The sequence below is a fragment of the Papio anubis genome, chromosome 20, assembly GCF_008728515.1.
Source record: "Papio anubis isolate 15944 chromosome 20, Panubis1.0, whole genome shotgun sequence".
NCBI classification, from domain to species: Eukaryota; Metazoa; Chordata; class Mammalia; order Primates; family Cercopithecidae; genus Papio; species Papio anubis.
Window position 1 is genome coordinate 3,991,417 of NC_044995.1, and position 6,830 is coordinate 3,998,246.

The 6,830-nt window shown below is 48.7% G+C and overlaps 1 long non-coding RNA gene across 1 annotated transcript; it reads left to right on the forward strand.

Moving 5' to 3' along the window:
• Positions 1 to 132: 132 nt before the first annotated feature.
• LOC108583295 lies at positions 133 to 6,825 on the forward strand. Its single transcript, XR_001897758.2, has 2 exons — positions 133 to 184; positions 6,605 to 6,825. It is a non-coding gene; the product is annotated as an uncharacterized LOC108583295 (long non-coding RNA).
• Positions 6,826 to 6,830: the final 5 nt, after the last annotated feature.

Below are 6,830 nucleotides of genomic sequence, written 5' to 3' on the forward strand. Positions count from 1 at the left end.
CAGGGGAGCGCGGCAGTCCCTGTGTGCAAGTGCCACCCAGGCCGTGCCTCCACGGGGTCCCGGGCGCGCCTCTGCGCCTTGCAGGCAGGTCTCTCCGCAGGGCCATCAGCTAAGCAGACGCAAGGCTCGCCTTCAGCGCGCTCTAGAAGAGGCGGCTTCCCGTGTGAGGACGCCCACATCCCAGGTGAGGAAACGGAGGCACGCGGAGAGATTCAGCAGCTTACTAACGACTCGCGGTTGCCGAGTGGCAGAGCTGAGGTTTCAACTCGTGATGGGACAGATCCTGAGCCCGCCAGTCTGTCCTTCCACCCAGCCTAAACCCATGGGCTTTGGGGTCAGACAAGACCTGGGCTCATGTTGAGCAAGTGGTTTCTCCTCGAGGGCCCTCAGATTCTTTATCTGAAAAATGGGCATAGTAGGGCGCGGTGGCTCAGCAATTTGGGAGGCTGAGGCGGAAGGACTGTGTGAGCCCAGGAGTTGGGAGGTTGCGGTAGCCACCAAGGCTTCTGCACCGGGTGACTACAGCGCTTGGGTGACAGACAGACTTGTCTCAAAAAAAAAAAAAAAAAAAAAGTTGGGGGCCATGAAGAAAGTGGCTGACCCTGTAATCCCAGCACTGGGAGGCCGAGGCAGGAGGGATCTGCTGAGGTCAGAGCCCAAGGCCAGCCTGGCCAAATGACACCAACCCATCTACTAAAATACATAAAATTAGCTGGCATGGTGGTGACATGCTCTATAATCCCAGCCACTAGGAGTCTGAGACAGGAAAACCACTTGAACTCCTGGGAGGTGGAGGCTGCAGTGAGCCAAGATCAGGCCTCACTAGGCCTGGGCCAGAGCGCCAGAGACTCTGTCAAAAAAAAGAAAGAGAGAAAAGGCAAGGCTATATGGTCTGCTTAGAAATGCGGAACTGCCAGCCCTAATTTCGGGATATAGTGTGTGTACTAAAGAAAAAGCAGATATACCAACAATAGCAGCAGTGGCAGTGACAATTATTATTGTTGTTTACAGTTAAGCATCAAATAATGTTCATGAGAATGTAGAATTCATTCATTCTTCACTCAACGTATATTTATTGAGCCAGTCAGTATCCCAGGCGCTGGGGATACAGCAGAAAATAAGACAGACAAAAATCTCTGCCTTTAATGAAGACCGTGTTCTGGTGGAGGGAAACAGACCATAAACAGATTAATACCAGAACTCCAGCAGGTCTGGGGGAGATAAGGGTTATAGACCAACCTGCAGTAGGGAGAGGCGAGGAGGGTGGGAGGAAGGGAGGGGGAGAGAGAGAGAGAAATAGAAACAGAGAGACACACTCAGAGATAAGGGCTGGGAGACAGAGACAGAGAGAGATTGAAAGAGATAGAGACACAGCATAGAGCGAGATGAGATTGAAATGAGAGGTGACAGAGAGACTCAGAAAGTCAAACCCTAAAAGAGAGAACCCAAGAGACTTCCTGGTCCCCAGAGGTGTCTGTCCTGGCCAGGGTCTCCATGAGGCTGACTAACAGCTCTTGTCCCTGTTCTCTGACATCCTTATATCCTTTTTATTTTTGTTTTTTTTAGACAGGGTCTCACTATTTCACTGAGGCTGGAGTGCAGTGGCGCCATCGTTGCTCATTGCAGCCTCCACCTCCTGGGCTCAATTCCCTCAGCCTCCTGGGTAGTTGGGACCATGGGCATATGCGATCACGCCCAGCTAGTTTTTAAATTTGTTGTAGAGACAGGGTCTTGCTATGTTGCTCAGGCTCATCTTGAATTCCTGGCCTCAAGCGGTCCTCCCACCTTGGCCTCCCAAAGTGCTGGGATTACAGGCATGAGCCACTGTGCCCGGTCCCACATTCCTGTATCTTTTTGTAAAATCTCTCCTTTGGCTTTTGGCTGGCTTGAAGCTTTCTTTCCCCGGGTGCCCTCTCTAACTTAGATCTGATGCTTGTGTATGACACATCTGATGCTTGGGGTCTCTCACCCTGGATGTATGTAGGTGAATTTCTAAATGGAAACATGGAGGCTGGTCTCTTGGAAATCTCTGAATTTTCTGTGACTCTTGTTCTGCTGAGTTATTTCCAAATTGGGAATCTGTGGCCATTGTTATGTTCCTTCTCTGGACGATGCCATCACCATCTGGGGTTCCCCTACCTCTCTGGGCTCCCCAGTTCCTATCTCCAGGGCCTCCTCTCAGGGCCCTGGAGGGTCAGAGGCTGCTCTGAAGAAGCAGGCTTTGGAGAAAAAGCAAGTTTGGTTTGGGGCATATCTGCTTGCTTCTGTGTTTCTCTGTCAAGAGTCTAAATTCCTTGAGTGTTTGGACCAGACATTTTCTTCACTCAAGTGCTGAAATATCATCTGAAAAAATAGTGAATGGAGATCTCCAATGGGCATCCTATTTTTTGTGTGTTTGTTAGTTTGTTTGTTTTGAGACAGAGTCTCGCTCTGTCTCCCAGGCTGGAGTACAGTGGCGTGATCTCAGCTCACAGCAGCCTCCGCATCCAGGTCAAGTGATTCTTGCGCCTCAGCCTCCCAAGTAGCTGGGATTACAGACCTGCACCACCATACCCAGCTAATTTTTTTTGTGTTTTTTAGTAGAGACGGAGTTTCACCATGTTGGCCAGGCTGTTCTCGAACTCCTGAGCTTAGGTGATCCACCCTCCTCAGCCTCCTGAAGTGCTGGGATTACAGGCGTGGGCCACAACACCCAATGGGCATCCTCTTGATGCTGTGGTTGTCAAACTTCTGGATCCAAAAGGATCATCAAGAAACTTGTGTAATTAAGCAAATATGAATCCATTTCCTTATTCTTCCCTCTCCCATTAAAAAATAAAATGGTGGCATTGTTCTCTTTCTGTTTTTCACTTAGCAACATATCTTGTTATTTTCCCATAGGCAGATATATTGAGCTACCTCATTCATTCGTTCATTCATTCATTCACAGATGTGTAGTATTCCATTACATGAATGTACCATCATTTTTGAAACTATCTTCAGGGGATGGGCTTTTTTGGGTGTTTCCAGCCCTTTTGTACTTGCAAACTGTGCTTCCCTGGGTCATCATGTCCATGGCATTTCCCATGTATGTGACAGTGTCTGTCATATTTATTCCCAGAAGCTGATTTCCTGGGCCAAAGGGCATGCACATTTGTGGTCTAGAGGATATTGCCAAATTGCTGTCCCGCAACCATGCCAGCAAAATATGAGCGTGGAGTGGCTTCTACCCAGAAATGCTCACGGCAGTCAGGGAAGGTTTAAAAATTTCAGATATGCCCCCACCCCCTGTATCTCTACAAAAAATTAAAAATATTAGCCAGGCGTGGTGGCACATGCCCATAGTCCCAGCTACAGCTACTTGGGAGGCTGAGGCTGGAGGATCGCTCAAGCCCCGGAGTTTGAGGCTGCAGTGAGCCATGATTGCACCACTGCACTCCAGCCTGGGTGACAGGGTGAGACTGTCCACCCCAAAAAAGAAAATGTCAGATGTGAAGCTTTGTCCAGAAGGGTGTGATGTAGGAGGCCTGGGAGCAGGGGGAGAAAGAGAGAAAGACATGGAGAGCAAGAAGAGGAGATGGGGAACGAGGACCTAGTGAGACTCCCTGGTTCACCCTGCTTCCACCAATTGGTAGCTGTGGGAACTTAAGCAACCGTATCGCTTCTCTTGCCTCTTTTTTCTCATCCACAAAATACTGGGCCTGGAAAACATGTGGTGTTAGTTAAATAAGAGAAACAAGCAGGCATGGCTGGGCGTGGTGGCTCATGCCTGTAATCCCAGCACTTTGGGAGGCTGAGGTGGGTGGATCATTTTGAAGGGGGCCTGCCCTTCCACCCCTGTGGGTATTTCTTCCAAGGTGGAGACGAGAGACTGAGAAAAGAAATAAGGCACAGGCGCAGGAGGGAGTTGTGGCAGCTTGTGTGGTCTGCAAGGCCAGCAAAGTGAGGAGACCTGCACCGCACTGGTCTCTTGGAGTCTCAGTATTTGTTGATCACTTCTCCCTACCATTCCTGGAAGGGAGCGTGGCAGGACTCATAGGGTAATGGTGGGGAGGTGGGGGTCGCAGGGAGCACGGAGCAAAGGACTCTGTGTCATGGGGCCAAGTTTGGTTGAAAGGTGCTGTGCCTGGATGTGCACGTAGGCCAGATTTATGTGTGACTTTACACAAACATCTCAGTGCAGTAAAGAGCAGTATTGCTGCCAGCATGTCTCACCTCCAGTCATAAAGTGGTTTTCTCCTATCTCAGTAAATAGAATGTACTATCTGGTTTTACATCGAGATATTCCATTCCCAGGGAGGAGCAGGAGACAGATGCCTTCCTCTAATCTCAACTGAAAAAGAGGCCTTCCTCTTTCATTAATCCTCCTCAGCACAAACCCTTTACGGGTATCGGGCTGGGGGACGGTCAGGTCTTTCTCTTCCCACGAGGCCATATCTCAGGCTGTCTCCGTGGGGGAAAACCTTGGACAATACCCAGGCTTTCTTGGGCAGAGGTCCCTGCAGCCTTCCACAATGCATTGTGTCTGGGTACTTGAGACTGGAGAATGGTGGAGACTTTTACCAAGCATACCACCTGCAAACACATTTTTACCAAAGCACATCCTGCACAGTCCTAAATTCATTAAACCTTGAGTCAATACAGCACATGTTTCTGTGAGCACAGGGTTGGGGCTAGGGTTACGGATTAACAGCATCTCAAGGCAGAAAAATTTTTCTTCGTACAGATCAAAATGGAGTTTCTTATGTCTTCCTTTTCCTGCATAGACACAGTAACAGTCTGATCTCTTCCTTTCCCCCACACATTTGAGGTCAGGAGTTCAAGACCAGCCTGGCCAACATGGCGAAACCCCGTCTGTACTAAAAACACAAAAATTAGCTGGATGGTAGTGGTGCGCACCTGGAATCCCAGCTACTTGGGAGGCCGAATCACTTGAGGTGGAGGTTGCGGTGAGCCAAGGTTGTGCCACTGCACTCCAGTCTGGGTGAGAGAGTGAGACCCTGTCCCAAAAAAAAAAAAAAAAAGGAAATAAATTACATGGTTTAAAAAGTTATTTATTTAGCTGCTAACAAATGGCAGCAATTATTATTGGTATCTCCTGGGGCTTATGATTCTTCATCCAAAAAATGGCATAGCATGACATAGTGGCTCAGACCTGAAATCTCAGCACTTTGGCAGGCTGAGGTGGGAGGACTGTCTGAGAATAATGCATTAAAGCTCTTTGGTGCAATGCCTGACAAATATCACTATGGACACCTGGCTGCTGTTTAAACAATTTTTAAACTTTTTAAATTTTTGGCCAAGTGTCGCTCTGGTGCCCAGGTTGAAGCGCAGTGGCACAATCTTGGTTCACTGCAACCTCTTCCTCCTGCGTTCAAGCGATTCTCATGCCGCAGTCTCCCAACTAGCTGAGATTACAGGCACGCACCACCACGTCTGGCTAAGTTTTTTGTATTTTTAGCAGACAAGGCTTCACCATGTTGGCCAGGCTGGTCTTGAACTCCTGACCTCAGGTAATCCACCCACCTCGGCCTCCCAAAGTGCTAGAATTACAGGTGCGAGCCACTGTGCCTGGCCTGCTATGACACATTAATCATGTAAGGTAAATAGTCAGTGGCTGGCACATGGAGAACCCTCAACAGACAAGACTTAGACTGAGTTCTGCCACTATTATTGCTAAGCAGATGCCACATTAGGTGGTTCTGTGTTGGTCACAGAAGTACCGAATGTTCCTCAAATGTGAGATATATCCCCCAGAGGAGTTTCAGCCATATTTATGTGCCCTGTGCCTGCCATCTGTCAGGATCCTCATATGGAGAGGTATTAAACTCGAACAGCGCAAAGCTCAAAGGTTGATCTTATTTGCAAACATGCCTCTCCCACTCTCAGGAAGAGAGGCTTCATGAGAAACCACTCAGAAGTGGTGGTGTTTTTTAGTTTTTGGTTCTATTTGAAAAAGAGAGAAAAAAAAGCAACATGTGTAAAAGACATATTTTGGGGTCTGGCCAATTTCCAAGGTGAAACCTCCCCCCTGTTTACTGAGCACTGAGCTCCCACAGACAGGGATGAGCCTCTGATGCTTTGCTTGCACAATGTGTCACAGCGATGGGACCAAGGATGGCACCGAGTCAACCCATCAGATGCTTTCTTCAGGTGTTTCAGAAACAGGGCAAAGGGAGTCTGGTTAAGTTGGGTTGTTCCCTTGAACAGGGATGTTGGATGTTGTAGACTTGGAAGCTGTGGGATGGGGTCGTTTCCCATGGAAGTGAGAAGGCCAGCCATCTGCAGAGAGAGACAGAGAACTGTGAATTCCATGTGCAGAAGGAAAGAAATTGTAAGGACTTGGGGTGGCGGTGAAGTGTGTGGGTCGGGGAGGCTGGTAGAGAGAACTGTGTGTACTTCCACATTTCTTGGTAGATTGCAAAAATGGCCACAGATTTTTCCCTTCCTAGTAAGAGGTGGAGTCAACTTCCCCATCCCTTGAATTTGGCCAGTCATGTGACTTTGGCCAACGAAGTCCTTTCTGTGGCAGAAGTGATGGCATGTCCCTTTTGAGCTTGAGACTTAAGGGGCATTGCAGTTTCTGCTCTTACTCTTGCAATCCTTTCTCTGCCATGTGAACAAGCTTGGGTCACCCTGCTGGAGGATGAGAGACAACATGAAGGAGAGGCCAGTTGTCCCAGCTATGAGGCTATCCTAGTCCACACAGCCCCTGGGCAATCTGCCAACTGACCCCAGATGAAGGAGCGAGCCCTACAGAGACCAGAAGAACTATCCAGCTGAGCCCAGCCCAAATGGATGACCCATGAAATTGCAAGCTAAATAAATGACTGTTGTTTCAAGCCACTGAA